Below are 25938 nucleotides of genomic sequence, written 5' to 3'. Positions count from 1 at the left end.
TGCCGCGACAAGGCCACACCCTCGCATAGCGAGGGTTCCTCGCGTAGCGAGGCTGGCCTTCTTCCCTCGGGTGTGGGCATGGCTCGGGGTATGGGCGTCGCGACAAGGACACACCCTCGCATAGCGAGGGTGCCTCGCATAGCGAGGGTGCCTCGCATAGCGAGGCTGGTCTTCTTCTCTCGCGTGCAGGCGAGGTGAGGTCCGATGCCTGAGGGGTTCGATTCAAAGTACGCTGATGGCCATCCGAGGACTCTCGCATAGCGAGGGTGGCGTTTGATTTGGCGGGTGGCCAAGGGCCCTCGCATAGTGAGGGTGGCTCTCTTAGCCCAACTCCTTCAACGCCGTGTGATATCCTCGTCCCCTTGTACATGCACTAAGTAGCATGTAGGATGCCTCGTAGCATAGAGCTTCACTGGTGAAATAAAGTTCACAAAGGAAAACTTTCCACATTTACAACGACCAGGCTGGTCGTATATAAAACTTTAACTCCACATATAGAAATATCTCTGGTCGATAGGCGAGCAGCATCTCTGCCATGTGTCGAAAATTCTTGCCACGTCATCAACAACTATTTTTTGGATAAACATAAACCTAAATCCTTACTTATACTTTCAATATACTAAACCAATCATTTTGCATTTTAAATATACAAAAACAATATCAAAAATCTCATTTTTCATAAAAATATACACCAACCTTTTGAATGGGTGGTGGCCGAATTTGTGGAGAGCTGGTGGCAGCCGGTGATGAGCAATGTTCGCCGGCGGTGGCGGTGACAAGGGGCAGTGGTTGCCGATGGTGGTGGTGGTGGTGGTGGCGGCGGCGGCGGGATGAGAGTTGGTGGTTGTGGACGGGTGTGGGTGGATGGGTGAGAGGAAGAAGATGATAGTTTGTAGGGTTTTTGTTTTAATTTATTATTATTTTATTTTAATGGTAAAATAGGTAATACAAAATATGCATTAATAAAAGAGGTTATTTAGTTAAAAATTATTCAAACTAGGCCAAAGTGTAAATTGCTAAAAAAAAAAAAAAAAGGGTAGTCTTAGCTACCTATATATTTTATATAATACTGCCCTGTTCTCGTATGGAGTTAGAAAAGCAACAATTCTCTTTTTCGTCTTGAAAAGGTGAGAAGAAAATTAAAACGTCGACAGCAGGGTTCGAACCTGCGCGGGCGAAGCCCAACAGATTTCAAGTCTGTCTCCTTAACCACTCGGACATATCGACTTTACGTTCGTATCTTTGCTAAAGATTTATAATAATTATTACCTTTATTGTATTTGAGAATCTAATAGGAGTGTTCAAGCAGCTGGTTTACCAAAAAATCATTATTATGAGAGTTAATGAAACTAAAGACAAGTTTATGGAAAGAAAAAGAAAAGCATTTATTTTAGAGCTTTATAGAAAATTAATGTCTCTCTCTCTATAAGTTTTTCCGTTTGTTATGTGGGATGATGAACAATACAACTTGATGTAATATGGAACAGAAACCAATTATAAAATATATACACAATAAATAATAAAAAAATTAATTAAAACTTAATTTATTTTAAACTAATAAAATTAATAAAATAATATTTTTGAGTACTAATCACAACCATCTAAGTATTTTCAAAGTATCAACAAGAAGTCAGAAATTACCATCTAAGCTACTAATCAAGCAGAGAAGAAAATTATCAAGTTGAATAATCAGGTCAAACTAAGAAAAACCATCTAAGTATTTTCAAAGTATCAACAAGAAGTTAGAAATTACCATCTAAACTACTTCAGATGTAATTCCAAAGTTGTGTGTGCACTGAACTATATCAATTTTGATTTTTTTACCACAAGTTATAACACATATAGTATAAACAAATATCAAAAGTATAAATGTTTCAACTCCAAATTCCTCACAGGTATTGAAAATATTTTTATGAAAATGACAACACTCCTGAAGTTGGAAATATAACAATTAATGCCCAAATGAGAGAAGATAAACTTTTTAGAACAAACAATTTGAACAAGTATTGATCACAAGACATACATATCAAATTATTGGAATTCAAATGACAAACAACTTTTGGGATTTACAAAAAACTTTTTAAAGAATAAATATCCAATTAACTAGAAATGATAAATAAGGAAAATAAACTATTTTCTTATATATATTTATGATTTTTTTTTATTTTCTATATATTTTCATCCAAAACTACAAAATAATAATAGAAAGATTTTTTTTTATACAAAATTTCAAAATAATAAGAGAAAATATTGCTTTTGTTCCTTTTTTTTTTTTAATTGTACTAAAACCTATACATAAAGTAATAGAATTTGAGTCAAGCATATAACAAGAAGATATAATATTATTATTATTGACATTGAAATCAAGAATACACAATTTTATCATCCCATCACAAATATATCCCTTCCAACAAAATTGTTCCCTTTGGACAAAATGAGTTTACCAAACTTTGATGCCCACTTTACTCAATAAGCTACCACTTACAAGGTTTCCACTTATGTCCGACACATAGAAGACATTAGTGAATAGTACTTTATTCTTCTAGAATTGAAGAAGATATCCACATTGCCTTTGCCTTCTACCTTGGACCCATGCTCATTGCTCATTTGGATCTTATGTCCTTTCTTGGACTTCTCAAAGGTGTTGAAGGGAGACCTATCATAAGTCACATGAATGGTGACACAAATATCATATCACCACCCTTGTAATTTTCATTGGATGACATTCACTTCACTCAAGGTTGCAACCAACTCGTCTTCGGTTGCATTGGCCTTTGGTCCATAGCTAGTGGATTTTCAGAATTTGCCTCCCTTGCCAAGTGACCACCATTGCCACCCTGCAAATCCATTTTTTTTTTCAATTCAAAGATCAGCCCTTTGTCTTTGTGTTTTCACATCAAGAATTCTTTGCAGATGAAGAGATGTTAAAAGGGCTTCTTAATTCTCATTCTTGGGCGGGACATCAAGTACATGTATCTTTACCTATTAGTCAATTTCTAAATTTTGGGATAGATCCTAAAGAGATTCCACTTCCTTATGATTTCATCTTGAATCGTGATCTGTTGGCTCAACTTTCTCCTAGTTTTGGTGAGGGAACAAACCCATATTTTTTTACCTTGAATTGGTCAAAATATGTGAAATTTCTCAGAAGCTTGGTCGAACCAAACCTCTGCAATTTCATAATCTCCTTGCAGAATGGCTTGTTCTCCCCGTTCAGAATAGGCTGATAAGTTCCTTCCAACGACCCTTAGTGTAACACCTTGATTACTCAAAGACCGTTACTGTGAGCTTTAAACTGTGCTTAACTCGCTAACTGAGTTATTTGGTTATAAACATGCTTCTAGGTGTTATTAATAGACTAAGGTGAAAAATCTCGATCAAAAGGAAATGATATATTTGATTTAAAACATAAAACTTTACATGGGCCCATAAAATTGTTTACAAGTTATTTACAATCCAAAATGATCATTACAATGTAAAAATTACAACCCGTCGACCTAAGCGGCAAAATATAGGGTTAACCCCTAGTTCCTCTGAGAAACACATTGACCGCGGTGGTCAAGCGGCCGCATATGTACACATCACCACCTAAGCTCTCCACTCAAGGCTTGGTGAGCTTTTCTTTCCCTTTACTTGCACCACATAGTACCCGTGAGCCAAGGCTCAGCAAGAAAACTCATTACTGCATCTATACAATATCAATTGATGATTATGATAATCATACTGGGCTTATAGCCCTGAACAGATAAGTGAATATCACTTCAAGATTCTAGTAACCATGTTGGGGCTTGTAGCCCTAATCAGATAATATCAAGATTCTAATAATCATGCTGGGGCGTGTAGCCCTAATCATATGAGTGACTGATGAGTAAGTCACAAACTTAAACCAGATGAGCGACTATGGAGTCACAAACTTAAATCAGATAAGCGACTGATGAGTGAGTCACGAACTTGGGCTTCGCACCCTTAGCCATGTGACGATGCAGTCACCTGGGCCTTCTGGCCCTGACTCTAAGTAACTAGCCATTAGACTAGACAAGCGCTTTTGTTTTCATCAAACTTAAGGTCGGTCAAGCATTTCATGCTTATGACGACAATGCTTATGTCGATTAGATATAATATTTTCGGCTTGCGTTAAACACACTAATACCGTTCTTGACTCATAAGCCAATACCATACGACCAACGTTCAGTACTATTGCCGAACTTAACTAATGAGTCACAACTTCACAGTCAATACTAACACCATTGTCGATTCTAACTATGGAGTCTGTACCATTCACAAAAAAGCAAGATTGCTAAGAATTTAATATGAAATCAATGTCCACATATAGAGCACTCAACATGCCTCATTAATAACCATGCATGTCACATACTGGGTTCATTTTTCTTACCTCTGGCTCGAGCGTGGATTAATAAAAGAACGACCCTTGAGAACGATCAGTCTTTTAGATCCTTAGCGGTCACCTAGTCATAACCAAATATGGAACTCCATCAATAAAATCAATAATAAAAGGTTCTCTGTGACAGTCAAAATCCTGTGATCCGCAGGGGGAAAGACCAGGTAAAAAGCTGTGCAATCCCACATCGTCTAGGGAAGGTCAAGTGTGATGATTCTAAGACTGTGTAGGTATGGGACTACACAGTTGAAGATGGCTTAAATGGATTGATGGGTACTACCTATATCAACATGATGCATCTTATTTTCGGTAGCTCATCACTTGAGAACTCCAAAGTTAAGCGTGTTTGACCTGGAGTAATCTCAAGATGGGTGACCTCTTGGGAAGTTTTCCTGGGAAGCGTGCGAGTGAGGACAAAGCACGCTGGAAAGACTCGTGTTGGTTTGTAGACAGTCGTCATTCCAGGAAGGAGCCATAGTGACGTGGGGCGTTACATTCTCAGACCAAGACCTAGCCTCCGGGATGTTGAATCCTACTAAACTGGGTAGTAGGAACGATCCCGAGGCCTAAGGGTTGGATTCCCATGATGAAAACACAATTCTGGCCAAATAGCCCCTTAAGAGTCGCATCCCTACTCCACCATGCTGCGGCCCGCCTCCCAAACAGAGACGCCAGCCTCCCTGCCTTCAGCACGCGCCACGGCCAGCCTCTCCCCAGTTGCGGCCCTACGACCATTCAACACCTCCCCTACTTCTTCATCAAGCTCGGGCTACGACGCTCTAGAACAGAGTCGCAGCCCCACCTAAAACCCAGCCAAAAACCCCTGTTTTTCCTCTTCGAACTCATATAAAAAACCTACTAAAACACTTCCAATTCCACAAATCAAAGTTCCCAATTATTACCATAACTTATCCATCACACATCCAGCAAAACCTAAGCTTTAAACCATTCAAAACCTTATCAAATTCACTCCCAAAATATCAATTAAAAACCCAACTAAAACAGAGCAAAACCAGAGAAAATATGGTTGAGATTCTTACCTCCACTCAGAATTGAATCCCCTTCACTGGTTGAACACTAGCCTAGGACCTCAGGCTTCAATTTCCAAGTTTGAACCCTCAAGACTTGATTCCCTAGCTTGATTCCTTAAATGGAGTTAAAAAATTCAAAGAGAAAAGAAGGAGAAAAAATGGTCGGGAGAAGAAGAAGAAGAAGAATAAGAAGAAGAAGAAGAAGAAGAAGAAGAAGAAGAAGAAGAAGAAGAAGAAGAAGAAGAGCTCTATTTAGCTTAAGCTTCCTACAAATTCTATGGTTAATATATATCCTTAGGTCAAAAGACAAAAATACCTCTAGGCTTAAGTAAACCCTAAACTGTCACCAAGGGCAAAATCATCCTTTCTCCTCTAATCCCGCTAATCATAATTAACGTCCTCCAATTCCCGTTATTCCCAATATTCTCAAATGATAATAAGGCATATCCCATTACCCTTTAATTCTCGGTAATGCACTAATCACCAAATTACCCTGAGACTCACCCCGAGCCTCGAAATAAACCCCGTTATGACCAAACTGCTAACTAGTACTCAAAGATCGTCTCATGCCGAATAGCTTGAACAAATCCAAATTATAATGTGGCCTCATCAATAATTCACCAACATGCATGAAAATATACAATTATGCCCTCAACGGGCCAAATTAACAGAATACCCATATAATGAAAAGTGGACCCACATGCATGTATTTGTCATCATATAATAATATAATCCACATAAACATGCATATAATTATTTAATGGCATAATAAATCATTTATGGCCCTCCCGGCCTACTAATCAACCGTAAACCTCATTAGGGATTTTGGGGCATTACACTTAGTGTTTTTGAATTGCCTTTCATTTTTCTTAGGGCTTAGATGGTTGTCCTTCTTCCATTGGGGCTTCTTTTGATTCTTCGCCTTCAGTTGAGAAGGTTTCTCATTGGCATTAGCCTTAGAGGTTCTTTCATTGGATTCTTCCACACATTTGTCTCTAGAACGAGACTCCTCCTCAATTCTACGGTGCTTTAAAATTTCCTCCAAATATATCTCCACATTCTTATGGAAAATCTTCTTTCTATAGCCCCTTCAAGATGGAGGCCAATTGCTTATTATAACACCTATAAAAAAGGTTCCAACAAGGTTATCTTCAAAGTAGATAACTTGTTCACGATGATTTGGAGTTCATGCACTTGAGGGAGTGGGAGTTTCTTATAATTTTTTTTAATTCTATGTATTAAGTTATGAGAAATTCTTTATACCTTCTTCCTCGGCCTTATACTTGTTTCCAAGCGCTTCCCAAATTTCGTTTGCCAACTTGGTGTTGGTGTAGACACTGTAGAGGCAAACAAAGAGAGCGTTGAGGATGTGACCACGACATATGTGCTCATCTTCATCATGCTTCTTCATTTGTTTGATGATGTCTTGAGAGTCACCATCCGTTGGTGGATCCATAGCCTTCGAGTCTTTATCCAAGATGTAGGGGACCTTCATTGTGGTGGGGAGGAACTTGATTTTGTCTTGCCAACGAACATAGTTAAAGTCATCAAATCTATCAAGCCTCACGAAATCTTGAGACATGTGCTTGAGTGCCAAAATTAAAGAGCTTTCTTCCATTATAGTGAGGATTTTGAAACTTACACCCCAAAGATTTGGAAATTAGAAATAGAAAACCTTAGGAGAAGAGAACTAGAGATTTTTATTGTCGAGAAGGATTAAAACAATTCACAAATTATTGTAATTGCAATAATTAATTACAATATAAACAAACAAAGAAGAAAACTTAAAGAAGAATTTGTGGAGAAGTAAATGTAACCTTAGAATATGAATTTAATTAATAAAATCAAATTTGAGAACCAAAGGGTTGGCACAATTGAGATTGTTATCCAAATAGTCTATTCCTAGCCTTCCCTTATGAATTGCTTGAGGCTACAACAATGGTAGAATGAGAATGAGATTTACAAGTCTAGAAATTCAACAAGTCAAGAAAATCTTGATGAATTTCTTCAAGAAAATTAGTAATCTTAGAGAGTTAGAGAGAGGGAGAGGTTACAGCTAAAAAGAAAAGTGTGATCAATTCCCAAAAAAAAAAAACGCACATGTATGGATGTCACATGGACGTCCTAGATGATGCATCACCTACAAGGGGGCGATGCAACGCTAGATAAACAGGTCAAACTTCTCAAAAGTGATCTTAAACACCTCTAAATGCTCTCAATTTTTTTTGGGCACTCTTATACACCCCAAACTATCCCTTTGGACCCAAAATTATAATTTTTAAACGACTGCAACAAAATTTCAAATTTCACATCTTCATTATGTGAAATCGTTAGGGTTTTGTACCACTTTGTGCAAAACCATTCTCATGATGTATCTTACCAATCCTAACAACGACCTCGCCTATTTTTCTCCGTTTATGGTGACTTCACCTATTTTTCCTCGTTTATGACAATCTCGCCTTCAACGATTTTATGAAATGGGATTTAGTGGATCCTCCCTAATGACGATTGCTTTAAGCGTTGATGAACGACTTGGGAAGTCTTTGAACATATACATTGGCGATTATTCCTCATAGGCTATCTTAGAAAAATGATATTTTATAATCAGCTTGTCTTCACATTGGTCCCGACTATTGGCAACTACCTTAAGAGGCAATCTTATTGGTGACTGCCTTTAAGAAGTGATTGGCGACCACTTTTGTAGCGTCCCAAATTTACTAATAAGGCGATCTTGGCCTTGATTAGCGTGCCAAGAGGGCAATAATTTATTTAATTATGCTAATATGCGAATTTAATGATTATGTGATTAGAAATGCACGTGTTAGGTGAATTAAATATGCATGTGGGCCCCATCTGGCTATTAGGGACATATTTGTAATTTTAGCCCGTTGAGGGCATAAATGTGATATATGTGTATATTGTGATTGATACCACGAGTGAGTGGCGATATATTTGTGATGCACGATCCGAGATGGTCCTAGGGAGCAGTTTAGCTAAATAGTCACAACGGGGTCAAATACCCGGCTCGGGAGGAGCCTAGGGGTATTTTGGGAATATAATATGTGTTCGAGAATTATCAGGTAACTGGTAGTAATTTAGCAATTATTTGGGCATGTCAGGGCTAAGTGGGGATTTATAGGAACACTCGAGGACTTAGCGGGATGTGGCAAATGATGGGATTGCCCTTGGTGGCATTAAAGGATTGGGGATAGGCTTAAGGGAATTTTAGGCATTTTGGGACTTAGGCAGCTGGGGTTACACTTAGCCACTATACCATTCTGGAAACCAAAAGGAAGCAAAATAGTTAATCCCTCTAGCTCTCTCTCTCTCTCTCGGTTCTTCCTCTCCTTCTCTTGGGGACTTAGCAATTTTTGGAAATTCTAGAGGTTGAGGCTTTGAATTTAAGGCTGAAGCTTGGAGAAATTTAATGCTTGTGGCAACTGAAGGATTAGAATAAGCTTTCTTGTAAATTTTTCTGTTTTTGTTAGAGTTTTGGGGGTTGGGAACTTGGGTGATTGGATTTGGGTTTTAATGGGGTTATGTTCAATTTCTTTGAGGCTATGTGCTGCTCTATGCATGGTATAAGCGATTTGGGGTTTAATTCTGGCATTATCAAAGGTTTGGATTGATATGCAGGAGATTTAGAAGTCTAAAAATGGTTGTATTTCTAGGTTTTGAGGCTCGAGTCGTGACCATGTTTATCAGGCGCCGCGGCCCGCTTGAACATTTAGGCCAGGGGGCCTCGGAAAATCGCCTAGGCACCACGGTGCAGGGTTTGGGGTGCCGCGGCTCGTGTCCTTCAATAGAGGTGGGTTTTGCCTCTGGCTTGGGTGCGCCGTGACCCTTAAGGTGCTAGACCGCGACTCAAATGTGAGATGTTGGCTATTTAAGGATTTTAAGCTCGGGAATCCAAATGTTTAGGCTTGGGAAGGATTCTACTACCCGGTTTAGTGGAATCCAAGGTCCTGGAGGCTAGATTAATATTCCTTAGTTATTAATTGGTTTAAGGCATGATGGATGGTTATTATGAATGTGTTGTGACTAGGTTTTCAACGAAGCTCAGATTAGGGGACTGTGCTCGGGATCGCATTGGCTTATCAGCTTCCGACACATGTAAGAAAACTGTTGTACTCGTAGAGTAGGGCATGAACCTATTTTTTATGCTTAATGTAATTGTGGATATCTGTGAATATTATGCTATGTTATGCATGTTTGTGAATGAACGACGAATGTTGGGGACGACGAAGGCCGAGAACGGCAAGAAGCCGAATACGGCAAGGGTTCGGGATCAGCGTTGAGCATGTTGAGTGCAGGCCGCTAGGGTGAGACCATCCTAGGGTGCTGAATCGACCCGCTCGGTGAAGATCGTGAACCCAGGGCCTGGTAAAGCGCGTAGGCCGCTATGTGTTTAGTCCGTTGGATGTTTTTCTATGTGTTGTGGATTGTTATGTTATATGTTGAGTTTTCTTGTTGGGCTTCGGCTCACGGGTACTCTATGGTGTAGGTAAGGGAAAAGGAAAGGTTGACCAACCATGACTACAGAGAGCGTGGAGCGATGGGTACATGTTTGACCTACATGGCTGCCACGACGAGACCAAGCCCCAGGCTCTGGACTCTACGGATGTGGCCGATGGCACTACTCTCGTGACCTCCAAGGCAATCACCATCGATCCTCTAGCTACCTTGCCACCTCATCAAGTGAATAAGTATCCTCCTTCTCCCCCTCACCTAGTCCCTGCTGAAGACAAAGGAAAAGAGGATGTGGCTCCTTTGGCTCCCAAACTTGTGGGTGCTCCTACCTCAACCGTGATCTGACAGTTTGTGGCCTCATCACATGTGTAGGAATATCCTTTGGCAAATGTGGCGGGGACCCTTGGGGCTATATGTTCTTGGACTTGTTGTCTCAGGCAGGCCAATCTTGTAGCAACCTTGACGCCAATGTGTGGCGATTTTTGAGGGGGGAAAACCCCACATGCCTCATTGACCAAACTATGGAGCTCAGGGTTTCAGTAAGTCAGTTTCATTGGACTTTTACTTTCTTGGTTTCCTGTTAATTTTATAACTATTGTAAAACCTTGTGTTTCAGACCCTTCTTGGTATCCTACGCCAAAGCTCTTTTTTCTCCTCAAAAATGGCGGTGGCCGAGACACTAGTTTATGACACAAACCAGGCTCGAATCCATGTTGAGGATGATTTGAAGGAGGCCAAGGGAGCCCAGGCCAAAACCAAGGAGGCTCGAGCCCGAGCTGAGGCTTCACTTCAAGTGGTTCGAGAGGCCCAAGCCAAGTCCGAGAATGCCCTCAAAGTTATCCAGGCCAAACTCACCTCTTTCGAGGCTAATGTCAACCACTTAAAGGTGAAGATTGACAATAAGACGACCAATTTTGACACCGCTAAGGCCAAGATCGATCGCTTGAAGGCAGAGTCTAGTGCTGCCAAAGCAGAGACTGAGCGCCTAAAAGAGGAAAAGAACTCTGCCTTCGAGATTCTCGAGGATAAAAAAAGAAATGCATGCTCGAGGAGTTCAAGGCCAAGAAGGATTGGGCTACCGACCGGGCCATGTATATGATGTTGTAACGCCCTGGTTACCCCAGAACCGTTACGGTGAACGGTGAACCGGGAATTTGACTGGCTACCTGAGTCCTTTGGTCAAAAACATGTTCTAAGTGTCATTAACAAGTTAAGGTGAAAACCAACAAAAAGGAAAGGATATGTTTTATTTGATACATAAAACTGTTCATGGGCCCACAAGAACATTTACAAGTTATTTACAACTCAAAAAGGTCATTACTGTTCCAAAATTACAAACCCGCCAACCTAAGCGGAAAAAATAGGGTAAACCCCCTAGTTCCTCTGAGAACTCCTTGACCGTGGTGGTCAAGCGGCCGCATATGTACACATCACCACCTAAGCTCTCCACTCAAGGCTGGGTGAGCTTTTCTTTCCCTTTACCTGCACCACATAGCACCCATGAGCCAAAGCCCAGCAAGAAAACACAGTGTTGTATATAACACAATATCAAATGATTATCATTATAATCACACAGAGTTTACAACTCTTAAACAGATGAGTGAATATCACTTGAGGTTCTAGAAAACCATACTGAGTGACTGACAAGCAAGTCACCAATTTAATCAGAAGAGTGACTGCTAGGTAAGCCACTAGCCTTGAACAGATGAGAGACTGATGGGTAAGTCTCTAACTTAACAGATGAGTGACTGATGGGTAAGCCACACAAGCGTTTATTATATTCATCAAACTTGAGGTCGGTCCGGCATTAATGCTCTTTGAGTCATTCAATGAAGAAAGTCGATTAGATCTAATCTTTGTTGGCTTGCGTGGAACACGCTAAGGCCGCCCTGACTAATGAGTCAGCACTATGTGACCAGTGCCCAGTACCATTGCCGAACCTGACTAATAAGTCGCAGCTTCACAGTTGATACTATCACCTTTGCCAAATCTGACTAATGAGTCAGTACCATACACAAGTGAGCAAGATTTCCTAAGCATTCGATAATCAATCCATGTCCACATTTACACAATCAACATGCCTCAATAATCATCATGCATGTCACATATGGGGTGCAGTTCTCTTACCTCTGGTTCGAGCGAGAAATAATAATAAGAACGACTCCTGAGAACGATCGACCTTTGCTTCCTTAGCAGTCACCTAATCACAACCAATTATAACCTCAATTAATGAGAATCAATAATGATAGGGTCTTAACCTAAGCACCACTCTCGGGACCTCGAAACATGCCCACACGGTGAGTAGATTTGATCCCGGGCCTTAAGGATTGAAACCCCAAGTCAAAAACCCTTAAAAACACTCAAAACGAGACTTTGAAGGAACAAAGTAGCGCTACAGCGCTCAACCCCTAGCACCCCAGCGCTATACTTAGAACCCCCAACATGCCCATCTGCCTCTTGAGTAGCACTGTAGTGCCCTAAGGTGGGCGCTATAGCGCTACCTCCAGCCCTGAAATGCCCTGAAACGCCCTTCTTCATCTCCTTCGATTCCCACCTGATTCCAAAGCTTCCAAAACCCATTTTTGATGCCAAACGAACCCAAAAACCATCCTAACATATCCCAAACATCCCAACCATAGGAACCCTAGCCAAAACTCCCATCAAAACCAAAGTCTCAACCTAGAAATCACAGCTGCAAACACAAAGCTAGAATAGAGCAAACCAGGGAATTCTATGGTTAGAACCTTACCCAAAGCTCAGCTTATGAAGCCCTTCAATGGAGGAACACACTCCCAAACTCCCAAGGCTTGCTTCCCTAGCTTGAATCCTCAAGATTGATTCAAAAATCACAAAGAAAACTAAGAGGAGGATAGTACGGGAAAGCTCTCAAACGTGCTCTGTTTTTCTACCTCAACCTCAGCCAAAAATGGCTTATATCTATCCTAGGGGTGAAATGACCATTTTACCCCTAGGTCAATTTAAAGTTTATAAAGGCTCCCAAGGGCATATCTGGCATTTTCCACCTATCTCGTTAATCATAATTAATGCTCTCCAATTCCCGCTACTCTCGATAATCTCAAACACCAATAATTCACATCCCGTTACCCTCTAATACCCGGTAACGCTCTAATCATTAAAATCACCCCGAGACTCAACCCGAGCCCCGATCTTAAACCTGTTGTGACTAAACTGCTAATCAACATTCCAAGATCGTCTCATGTCGAATGGCTCGAACAAACGCACTTTATAATGTGGTCTCAACATATATCACCAACATGCATACAAATATACAATTTTACCCTCAACGGGCCAAATTACCATCACACCCCTGTAATTAAAAATGTGGATCCACATGCATACATTTAACATCATATAATAATATAATTCACGCACACATGCATAATATCATTTAATGGCATAATTAAACAAGTATGGCCTTCCCCGCCTACAAATCTCGCCATTAAACCACATCGAAGAATTCGGGGCATTACAATGTGGCCTCTGAACCCCAAGATGGACACCTCGTTCCTCCATGATAAGGAAGAAGAGTTCTTCTCCAAGTGGAAGGCTCGATTGGCCGAGGAGGACGTCACGTCTACAATCATGGATGGCGGAGGCAAGGATGAGAAAGGCGAGGAGGCCAAATCTCCATCAGTTGACCAACAATGAACTGTTTTGAATAGGGTTGTGTCCCTTACTATTTTTTGTAATTATTTTTATGCCCTTTGGGCAAAGACAATTGAAACATTTACTTATAGTTCTTGCTTATATATCAATGGTAGTTTTTATTTTTGTGCTTACATTCCTTGCTCGAAGTATTTACACATATTGTCTACCATGGATGCGTTTTACCTTATCACATGCTTACATTTCTTGCTCGAAACATTTACGCATATTGTGCATAAAGTTTGAATTTGTTTATCTATACAAATACTTGTTGGGTTTAAGCTCGAATTTCGATGTATTCATGCATAGTTCATTCAATTGCCCTTTTTCCGACTTCGTTATTGTCAAGGTTGAATATTACTTGTACCACATATTTTAATTAAAAAATACTTAGTGGTGTGTGACCTCGTTAGTTTAGTTATATTTTGTTCTTCCATAGTAACTTTTCCTCATCCTCAAGTATGGTCTCAAGGTTGCGAGATTGAAACTTATTTGCAAAAAAATTTCAGCCCTGTCTCGACTTATGATTTTTGTTGGTTTATCTAGAATTCCAACTTTTGATTGTGTCGATTAGGGTTTGCTGGTTTGTTCCAGACTTGTTTAATCCGTGTTGGATTAATAATCCATACACTGATATTTGAGTTTATTTTTTCTGATGGTATGTTTTCGAGCTCATGGTACGATTGTATACCACTTATGCCCCCTTAATATCCTATGATTGTAATCTAAGGTTATTGAATTTTGGGAGCTTGCAAAAAGTATAACAATAAAAATACAAAATTTGAATAAAATCCAGTGCTTTATTGGGTTAAAGAATAGACATTGTTCCTACATTACTGATAATAAGGTCATAGATGTTCACCATTCCAAGCTCGCTGGACCAAATCTCCATTCAACCTCGCTAGTTTATAAACACTTGGTCGAATGATGGACTCGATTTGGTAAGGCCCTTCTAAATTAGGCCCGAGCACCCCTGCAGATGGGTCTCGTGTGGCCAAAAACACGCGTCTGAGCACCAGCTCTCCCAATCAAAATTTCTTGTCTTAAATCCTCTTGTTTAAATATCTTGTAGCCCTCTGCTGGTATGCAGCATTTCTTAGCTGGGCTTTATCTCTTCTTTCTTCAATTAGGTTTAAAATTTCTTTGAGTTGGTATTGGTTTGAGGTCTAGTCGTATGCCTCGCGTCTTATTGTTGGGATTGTGACCTCAATAGGTAACATATCCTCGCAACCATAAGCCAGAGAGAATGGGGTATGTCCCATTGAGGTCCGTGCTATTGTTTTGTACACCCATAGGACTTATGGTAGTTCCTCTGGCTATCTTCCTTTAGCTTCTTCTAGCCTTTTCTTAATAAAACTCTTTAGAGTTTTATTCACTGCTTTGACTTGGCCATTTTCCTATGGAAGGGCCGCAGAGGAAATTTTTTTAATTATCCTATTCTTTTCACAGAAATGTGTGAACAGTTCGCTGTCAAATTGGGTCCCGTTATCTGATACGATCTTCTTGGGCATCCCGTACCTACAGATTATATTCTTCACTACGAAATCCAGAACTTTTTTTTGAGGTGATAGTAGCTAGAGGTTCAGCTTCGGTCCACTTTGTGAAATAATCAACTATGTCTACACCATATTTTACTCCTCATTTTCTAGCTGGCAAGGAGCCTATGAGGCCAATTCCCCATACCGCGAATGGCCATGGAGAGCTCATCATGGTAAGCTTGGTGGGTAGAGCTTGCGGTATCGAAGTGAACCGTTGAAATTTGTCACAACGCTTAACATATTCGAACGAGCTTGCTTTAACTATAGGCCAGAAGTATCCTTGCCTAATCACTCTTTTCGACAGACTATGCCCCTCAATGTGGTCTCCACAAAATCCTTCATGGATTTCTTCTAAAATCTACCTTGCCTCGGGCAGAGTTACACACCTTAATAGTGGCATGGAATACCCTCTTCTGTACAACCTTCATTCTAAGATGGTGTATCTTGGTATTTTGTACATAAGTTTTCTAGCCTCGTTCTGGTTTGCTGGGAGACTTCCGGTTTCAAGGTAGTCAATTATGTGGGTCATTCAGGTAGGTTGTGAGTCAATCATGTTGACATCTTCTTCCTCTGGCTCGGTTATACTTGGGATCGGTAAGAACTCAATTGGCACCACGTTGAGTGTGTCAGCCTCTTTTGTCGTGGCGAGCCTAGTCAATGTGTCTGCATTTGAGTTTTGCTTTCGCGGAACTTGTTCTATGGCATAGAATTCAAATTTCCCAAACGTCGCTTTAGCTTTCTCCAAATAGGCTGCCATTTTAATGCCACGAGCCTGATATTTTCCTGGGACATGGTTAACGACCAATTGGGAATCACTATAGCAGTGAATGGCCTTTTCCTTGATGTAACGCCCTAAACTCCAGGGACTGTTACGGTGAGCATTTTAAACAGTGCTAAACCCGCTAATCGAGTCATTTGGCCATAATCGTGTAACTAAGTATGATTAGCGGTTTAGGGTTAAATTTTTTGGTTAAGATATAACATTTCACTAAAACGTTTACCATATACACTGGGATCCCAAAAATATAATTTAAAGGTTAATTACAACAAAAATATTTACAACCAGCCGACCTAAGCTGCAAAATAGGGTTTAACCCTAGTTCCTCTTTTAACCCTCGGCCGTAGCAGTCGAGCAGCTGCATATGTACACATCGTCACCTAAGTTCTCTAACTCAAGGATGGCCCAGCTTTCTTTTGCCTTTACCTGCACCACATAGCACTCGTGAGCCGAAGCCCAGCAAGAAAACTTAATATGCTCATGAACAAGTAACAATGTGTTACTAAGTCATAATAGGCATGCCTAGTAGTAATAACCCTACTCATGCATGCAAGCAGGTACAAATAAATGTTTGTGGAGTCCTGCGCTCTGAGTAGATGACTAATAAGTCTCTTGCTTTGAGGTAGATGACTAATAAGTCTCTCTGAAGTAGATGACTAATAAGTCATTCTTTGAACAATTGACTAATAAGTCACTCTCTAAATAGATGACTGATAAGTCTATCTCGGTCAGATGACTAATAATTCTGTCTTGGTCAAATGACTGATAAGTCTTTCTCGGTCAGATGATTAATAAGTCTATCTCAGTCAGATGACTGATAAGTCTATCTCGGTCAGATGACTGATAAGTCTATCTCGGTCAGATGACTGATAAATCTATCTCGGTCAGATGACTGATAAGTCTATCTCGGTCTGATAACTGATAAGTCTATCTCGATTAGATGACTGATTAGTCTATCTCAGTCAGATGACTGATAAGCCTATCTCGATTAGGTGACTGATAAGTCCATCTCTGTGTAGATAACTGATAAGTCTATCTCCGAGGTCCTATACCCTCCTAGCCATGTGACGTGTAGGTCACCTTAGCCTTTCCGGCTCTGGCTCTAAGTAACTAGCCTTTAGATTAGACAAGTGTTTTTGGTTTTCATCGAACTTAAGGTCGATCAGGCACTAATGCTCATGATGAGTCATTCAATGCTTATGTCGATTAGATCTAATCTTTATCAGCTTGCGTTAAACACGCTAAGACCGTTCTTGACTCATAAGCCAATACCATACGACCAGTGCTCGATACTACTGCCGAACTTGACTAGTAAGTCATAGCTTCACAGTTAATACTGACACCATTGCCGATTCTAACTAATAAGTTAGTGCCATTCACAAGTGAGCAAGATTTCCTAAGAATTTGATATGCAATCAATGTCCACACTTAGACGCTCAACATGCCTCAATAATAACCTTGCATGTCACAAATGGGGTACAGTTTTCTTACCTCTGGCTCGAGCGAGAACTAACAATTGAACGACCCTTGAGAACGATCGTTCCTTTAATCCCTTAGCGGTCACCTAGTCATAACCAAATATAACTTCCAATTAATGAAAATGAGCAATGAAAGGTTCTTGACCTAAACCTCACTTTCGGAAACCCGAATCGTACCCAAACAGTGAGTAGATTCGATCTCGAGCCTTAGGAATTGAAACCCCAAGCCAAAAACCCTCAAAAGTGCCTAAAACAGGAATTTGGAAAATCAAGGTAGCGCTACAGCGCTACCCCCTAGCACCCCAGTGCTATTGGCAGAGTTGAAGGCCCCCTGGCTAGCGCTGTAGCGCTAGGACCAGGCTGATCAGCCATGGTTTTTCCCTCATTCGATTCCTCCATTTCCAACCTTCAAAATAAGCTTCCAAACCTCAATTAAACTCCTAAATGAACCCAAAAACCATATACACAAGTCCTAGGCATCATAGCCAAAGCAACCCTTGTCAAAAACTCCCATCAATTCTCATTATCAAGCTTGAAAACCCAATTGAAACTCAAATGAAAAACAGGGCAAGAACTTGAGTTTTAATGGCTAAAAACTCACCTCAATCTCAGAATCACACCCTCTTCAATGGTAGAATGTAACCTAGCTTATCAAGACTTGATTCCCTAGCTTGGCTCCTCAAAAGGTGCTTCAAAATTCAAAGAGAAATGAAGGGAAATGATGATCGGGAGAAGGTGAAGGAGATGCTCTATTTTCTACAGCCTTCTACAACTTTCATGGCTGATATATATCCTTTAGGGTCAAAAGACTAAAATTCCCCTAGGTAATTTAAAATCCTCTTAAGGCCACCAAGGGCAAAATCATCCTTTCCTGCCTATCTCGTTAATCATAATTAACACCCTCCTATTCCAGTTATTTCCAATATTCTCACATGCTAATAAATCATATCCCATTACCCTTTAATTCCCGTAATGTTCTAATCCTCAAATTACCCCGAGAATCACCCCAAGCCCCGAAATTAACCCCGTTATGACCAGACCGATAACTTGCATTCAAAGATTGTCTCATGCCGAATGGCACGAACAAATCCACATTATAATGCGGTATTATTCATAATTCACCAACATGCATGAAAATATACAATTACGCTCTTAACAGGCCAAATTACCAAAATGCTCTTATAATAAAATGTGGACCCATATGCATGCATTTATCATCATATAATAATATAATTCACATAAACATGCATATAATCATTTAATGGCATAATAAATCAATTATGGCCCTCCCGGCCTCCTAATCAAGGTCCTAAACCTTATTAGGGATTTTGGGGCATTACACTTGAGCTCGGAAGCTATCCAGAGAACTGTTAATAGTGCTTCATACTCAACATCGTTATTTGACGCTTCAAAGCCAAATCGTAAAGTTGAATAAATCATCTTCCCTCGCTCGCAAGGCTACATATTGCTGGGCAGGCTGTACAGGAGCTGTCCTCTGTCTAGCCGACACTTGGGTCGGATTTCTGTTTCTTATGTATTGCCCAAAATATCCTCTTGAGATCAGACTTTCGATCTCGTTCTTCATTTTTCTGCACTCATCGGTGGCATGCCCGATGTCTCCATGGAATCTGCAGTACTTATTGGTGTCTCTTTGTTATTTATGATTTCGCATTGGGTCAAGTCGTTTAAACGGTACCTGATTTTCGTTTACGATAAAGATATTTTCCTGAGTTTTCGCAAGCTCAGTATAAACCGTGTAAATGGAGAAATATTTATCCCCTTTTTTCTTCTTCCCCCCGTCCACCTCTGAGTTGTTCGCTTCATTTTTCTTTCTTTTTGAAGGGTTGTCTCCTGAGGACTGCGATGTTGAGGGGGTAGCCGAGGTCGAGGCTAACTTGACATTCGTCGTTGTAGTTATAACAGGCTGAGGGGTCAGTTTTAATGCTGACCTCGCTTCTTCTACATTGAAGAACCTCTTTGCTCTTTTATTGAACTCAGTCATTGTCCTTATAGGTTTCCTTTGCATATCATCACAAAGGGGACTTCCTGGCAATATCCCAACTCGAACTACCATAACATGACCATTGTCATCGACATTACGGGCCCGTGCCACCTCTATGTTAAACCTTGCCAGGTAACTCTTTAATGACTCTCCCGGTTGCTGTCTAACATTAGTCAAGGTCGAGACTTCGGGTCAGACGCCTACCATGAATTTGAATTGTTTCTTGAACTCTTTAGCTAACTGTTCCCGAGACAAGATCAAATGCCTTCGGAAATTGTCAAACCATTTTTTTGCTGGTTCCATCAACGTGGTTGGGAATATCATGCGCTTGAGATCGTAACCGACGTTGCTAGCATGCATTATTGTGTTATTGTACGGGTCTGAATTCCCGTCAAAAGGAGCCATACGGGGTATCTTAAATCTGTAAGGAAACAGAGTGTTTGAAATGTGCAGAGCAAAAGGCTAAAGCTCCTCATCGAATTCATCCGCCTTGTCCTTATTCCTTTCATCTTGAAGGAGTCTGAATGCTCCTTCAAGCTAGTTAATTCCTTCTTGGACCAAGTTCACCGAAGGTTGAGCTTGCACTTGAGGCAGCTGGTTATTGTTTGTGAAAAATCCAGCTCCCTGCCCCAGTATATGGTGATACTGATTCCCATATACTGGCTATATGGGCTCTTTTCGGCTATTCAAATGTGCCCGTAAATCCAGGTTTGAAGGGTTAGCCTGCCCCCAATTTTGATTCAAATGATCTCGAAGATCAGGTTTGTTCTCGTAATTCCCAGTATTCTTGGGCTCAATATTATATACACTCACCGACCTACTGAGGTTCAAACTTCCATTCATGAAACTAACATTTCTCTCTGGTTGTGTGGCTTGATGGTTTTGAGGTGGATCTTTTACTGGCCTCCTCGCTCCAGTCGTTTGTGACCTCGACATGTGACTTCCTGCTGGCTGAGATGCCCTATATCCTCGGGGAGCTTCTCGTTCACCCCCATGTCTAGGTCGAGCCCTGTGGTTCCTGTCTCGGCTACCACTCCGAGATGATATTTGAGGCGCTCATTCCCCCGTCTGGTTCCCATTAGAAGCTGGCTGGGGTGCCTCCCGAACTAGAGATGGGTGTCTTATTGGTGATGGAGGAAGCTTTATTGGTGATGGCGGGGGCCTTCTGTTGTTGGGCCTGGAAGGTCTCAGACTGGCTCTAGGTTATTCTTAACAGGCTCGGGGTTATTGTTCCGAGCTACAGAGGGAGCTTGGTTATTCCCCATTCCAGTAGTTACACTCACCGTAGGATTTCCAGCAACAACATTTTGAGTATTTCTCTCAGGTCGACCGTTGCCGGTATTAACCCCAGGCCTTAGCTGGGCCTGCTGGGCCCTTTATTCGGCCCTTCTAGCGGCCGTACTCCCATGAAGACACCCTCTGGTCCTCCGAGGAGGTGCTTGTGCCTCGGCGGCTTGCCTAGCCAATTCCTCATTACGCCGTGTGGCTTTGGCCAGCTATTGGTGTAGTTGGCGATTCTCTAATTCCACAATGGACACGTACCTCTCGGGATTATAATGAAGATCCTCATCGGGCCTGGGGGTTGGAGCAGGTGGCCCTCTAGAGTCGGATGATGCGCTTCCTTCATCCCAGCCCTGATTTGCCATAGGTTTCTTCCCAGGCCTTCGCAGGTAGCTCTTATTCTGAGGAGTTCGTTCCTCAGGGTTCTGTGGCAATGGCCGTCCACCAGTTCTTGGATTGTTCGTGGCGGCCATTGAAGTAATGCAGAAGGTTTCTGATTAAACAATAAAGAGATTTGCTTAATTCTCTCAATGAAAGCACCAAACTGTTAACGTCATTTTTTGTCAACTTAATTATGAAGAGCACTAAACAACGTTATAGAAAAAAACATAAGAAACCATTGGCTTTTTACGTGGTTCAGCAGTTAAAATTTGCCTAGTCCACGAGTCAATATTATTGATCTTAATACTCTCTCAAAACTTTTTAGAAAGAAATTTTGCAGAGTATTCTCAATACAATTTTTGTGTGAGTACAAATGAAATTCCCCAGGTTATTTATAAACCTGGTTGTCAGAATATCTTCCCCTTATTTTGGGAAGTAAAAATCAATCATTCTAATTTGAAATAAATCCAAATAAATACATTAATTACATAATATCCCATAACATCAAATCCCTAAGGAATAGGGATTTCCTAACAGTTGTCGGGTGCAAAACGCGTCGCTGAGCTCGATTGTAAGGCCGATGCACTTTTTAAGACCGGTCCAGACTTCGAGCTCGTCACTCTAGTCAACCTCCTTCTCATCTAGCGACTTTTCCGACCTTACTCTTCGGAGAAGACTAGTGCCTTCGAGCCTGCAACCTAAGTTTGAAAAAGGTCACCCATGCTCGAGTGTTAATAACTAATCAAGCCTGGATTCCTGTCAATTTATACAAGTGTATAGCCAACACTTGTTATTTTTGAGCTTACTCTTTTCGAGCCAACATTTCGAGGTTGTTTATTCATTCTCGAAATTTGGGTGTAACAACTTGTAAAAAAAAATTAATTAAATATTAATTACATAATTATTATATTAATAAATATATAATTTAATTCTCAAAATAGAAACTGTTTAATTGATAACTTGTTACAACCTATTATAGTAGGTAAGTAAAAATGTAACCATCATGGTTATGTAACCATTGAAAACTCTTCGATATATATATATATGAATTTTTTTAGGTAGAAGCATCACTTTTTCCCTTATCGTAGGAGCATTTTTTTAATTTTTGGCACCTGGAGATATTATAACCCAATTTTTTTTTGCATGATGGTGTACATTATAGTTATAATAGGCATCCCACCAATTTTTGAGAAATTTTGAATAACTTACGGTCTCGAAATTAAAGTCCAAACTGACGCGTGCTTAATTTTTTTTATACGCGTAAAAAACAAACTATTTGAACTCTGATTTCGACACTATTATTTATAATTTCTCGAAAATTGGCGGGATACCTACTATAACTATCACATATGCATTCATGCAAAAAAATTGGGTTATAATTTCTCCAAGTACTGAGAATAGAAAACACCCCTATGGTAGCAGCAAAAATAATGCCCCTACCGTAAAAGCTTCGTATATATATATAGAGAGAGAATCTGTTGTAGGGGCTCCAAAAAAAGCCACGCCGGTGGGGCTCTTATGTATTCCCGAACCGTGAATAGTTTTCAGCGCGAATTTTTTATGGCAGTGTATGTTGTAGATATTTAAAGTATCCTGCAAATTTTGTGAAAATTCTGAATAATTTACAGTGTCGAAATGTTGTATGGTAGGAAGTGTAGATCACCCATTCATTGGGATGAAATGGGTGAGAGGAAATACTTGGGTCCCGAAGTGGAGCAGAGGACTTGTGAGGCCATTGAGAAGACTAGAGCTCGAATGCTCGCCTCACAAAATAGACAGAGAAGCTACACTGATCCTAAGCGTAGGAATGTGGAGTTTCAAGTTGGGGAACACATTTTTCTTCGAGTTTCATCATTGAAATGAGTGAAACGATTTGCAAAAAAGGGCAAGTTGAGCCCCAGGTTTGTAGGCTCTTTTGAGATCCTTGCAAGGATTGCGCAGGTAGCCTACAGACTGGCTCTGCCCCCAGCTTTTTTAGGAGCACATAACATGTTTCATGTATCGATGCTTCAGAGATATATATCAGATACTACACACATGATGAGTTATGATGACCTGAATTTACAAACAGATTTGTCTTAGAAACCGGTTAAAATTCTGGATAAGAAAAATAAAGTCTTGTGAAACAAGATTATTCCGTTGGTTAATGTATTATGGAGGAACAACAAGGTCAATGCAGCGACTTGGGAGCTAGAGTCAGAAATGCAGGATCAGTATCCCGAGTTGTTCAGGTAAATTTTGAGGACGAAATTTCTATTAGGTGTGATAGTTGTAGCGTCCCAAAACTCCTAATAAGGATTAGTATGTTGATTAGTGTGCTGGGAGGGCATAATTAGAATTATTTTGAAATCATGTAACTATAATGAAATATATGTGATTATGTGAATTATATGAGTTATATTATGATATGACAGTTTGTGCATGTTTATGTGTATTAAATGTGCTCAAAGACTCGTTTTTGTTAAAAATGAGCATTTTTTTGTAATTTTGACCCGTTGAGGGTATAATTATAATTTTAAAGTGTTGTGTGCCTAGGACCACATTATAATGTTGGTATTCATTATATTCGGCATGAGTCGATCATTTCGAGCAATTTAGCAGAAAAGTCACACCAGGGACAAATACCCGGCTCGGGGTGAGCCAAAGGGTATTTTGGTAATTTTACATATTTCGGGATTAGTTGATGAATGAAGTATTTTATGGGAAATAATGGTATTTGGCGGTGTAGTTGATTACAATTTAACGTTTTTAATAAAATATTAATTCCTTTTGACCGAGATTTTAACCCTGGCCCATTAATTACATTTAGATGCACGTTTATGGCCTAAAGACCCGTTTAGCTGGTTAAGCACTATTTTAAATACACAGTGTGACAGTCTTGGCTAACCAGGGCGTTACAGGCTCGAAGGCACGAGTCTTCTCCGAAGAGTGAGGCCAACAAAGTTGCTAGATGAGAAGGAGGTTGACTAGAGTGACGAGCTCGAAGTTTGGACCAATCTCGAAAAGTGCATCAGCCTTACAATCGAGCTCAACGACAAATTTTGCACGCGACAACTATTAGGAAATCCATATTCCTCAGGGATTTGATGTTATCAGATATTAAATCCTAATTATTATAGGATATTATGTAATTAATGTATTTATTTGCATTTATTTCAAATTAGAATGATTGATTGTAACTTCCCAAAATAATGGGAAGATATTCTGTCAACTAGGTCTATAAATAGCCTGAGGAATTTCATTTGTACTCGCACACAAATTGTACTGAGAATACTCTGCCAAATTGCTTTCTGAAAAAACTTTGAGAGAGTATTAAGATCAATATTATTGACTAGTGGACTAGGCAGATTTTAACTGTTGAATTACGTAAAAAACTTGTAATTTCTTATGTTTTTTCTGTAAAGTTGTTTAGTGCTATTCATTAAGTTGACGAAAAATGACGTCAACAAAATAAGAATCGTCAATTATTTTATATTTATATTTTAGTCCTATTTAAATTCTTATTGTTTTATTTTAAATATTTAACTCTTACACTATAAAATAAATACTAATTTCTCTATTAAAAATAAAAAAATCTATATTATTATAATTGTATTCTTGGTCACGGGGCCAAGTTAACCAAGTTAAATTTATGTGTTCCCCAAAGTTTATTTTATTTTGTCCTTCATTTGCTTTGACCTGCATCTATTTTCTTGGATTATTGCTACTTGAAGAAAAATGAATGAATATTTTCAAATTAATTTGGCTGTGAGTGTTCATTAAAAATCTGGGATTATTTTTTTCTTCTTATGATTTTGTAAAAAATTTGAGTTGTATATCAGTACGAAGAGCTGAATGTGCAACATGGGATATCCCCAATCCAAGAAGCATCTGCCTTACAATCTAAGGCAGCCTTAGCTAATATGAGCAACTATTCATAATAGTGCCTCTATGTAAAAACTCAAACCTAAAACTGTAGTACAATCGGACAGAGTAGAAAAGAGAAAAAAAGTTGTCATAATCACTACATGTGGTGCACTTCTTCTTTATCAGTTTGATTGCATTATTACAATATGTTTCAATTGTGAACTTTGGAAGCTTGAGATCAAAGTAATTACTTTTTTTTAAGAGTGCTCATAAATTTATTTAAAAAAAAAAATTGGTATTGCAGCTTGGCCAATCGACTTGGTTTGTAGTTGCTTTACAACCTAGTGTCTCATTAAGTGAGCATGTTCTTCTTCCGTCTTAATATTGATGATTTTTTAACTTTCTATTTATAAAAAAGATAACACTTTGATCACTCATTTGTGTTAGAAAATTTATACTAGGAACTTTAGTAAAAAAAAATTATGATTAAAAAACCTATTTTTTTTTAAAACTAATTATAATTAAATTTATTTTAAAAATAAAATAAATCTTAATTAGTGTTTTATAAGAAAACAAAATATTTTAAATAAATAATATAGCATTAGGTTACAGGTCACTCATGAAATATTTTTAGTTAATTTTTAAATTAATCACAACCATTCAATAACAATAATTACTATAATTAACATGACTATCGATGTGTATATATTTAAGGTAACCATTAAATACTCACCCACATTATATCTCTTCTATATAATAAGTGTGTAGATAACGGAAACTTTTGGTTTTAACGGTTTTTTATTTTTTTTAAGGTTAACTTTAACGGAATATTCTTATATTTAACGGAATATTCTTATATTTAACAGGAGTTTCTAAACCCTTAAACTTAAATAAAATAAAATAAATAATTAAAAAAATTAAAATATGATATTTTTGAGATATTTTACAATGATAATTATTTAAAAATAATTAATAATTAAAAAAAATTAAAAAAAAAGATATTTTTTAGATATTTTATAATGATAATTATTTTTAAATAATAAATAATTAAACAAATTAAAATATGAT

The 25938-nt window shown here is 39.3% G+C and overlaps 1 non-coding gene across 1 annotated transcript; it reads right to left on the bottom strand.

Moving 5' to 3' along the window:
• Positions 1 to 1145: 1145 nt before the first annotated feature.
• TRNAS-UGA (transfer RNA serine (anticodon UGA)) lies at positions 1146 to 1227 on the bottom strand. The gene has a single exon. It is a non-coding gene; the product is annotated as a tRNA-Ser (tRNA).
• Between the last annotated feature and the right edge of the window lie 24711 nt (positions 1228 to 25938).

The sequence above is a fragment of the Humulus lupulus genome, chromosome 1, assembly GCF_963169125.1.
Source record: "Humulus lupulus chromosome 1, drHumLupu1.1, whole genome shotgun sequence".
In the NCBI taxonomy this organism is placed as follows: domain Eukaryota; kingdom Viridiplantae; phylum Streptophyta; class Magnoliopsida; order Rosales; family Cannabaceae; genus Humulus; species Humulus lupulus.
This window is presented reverse-complemented; position numbering and strand designations above follow the sequence as displayed.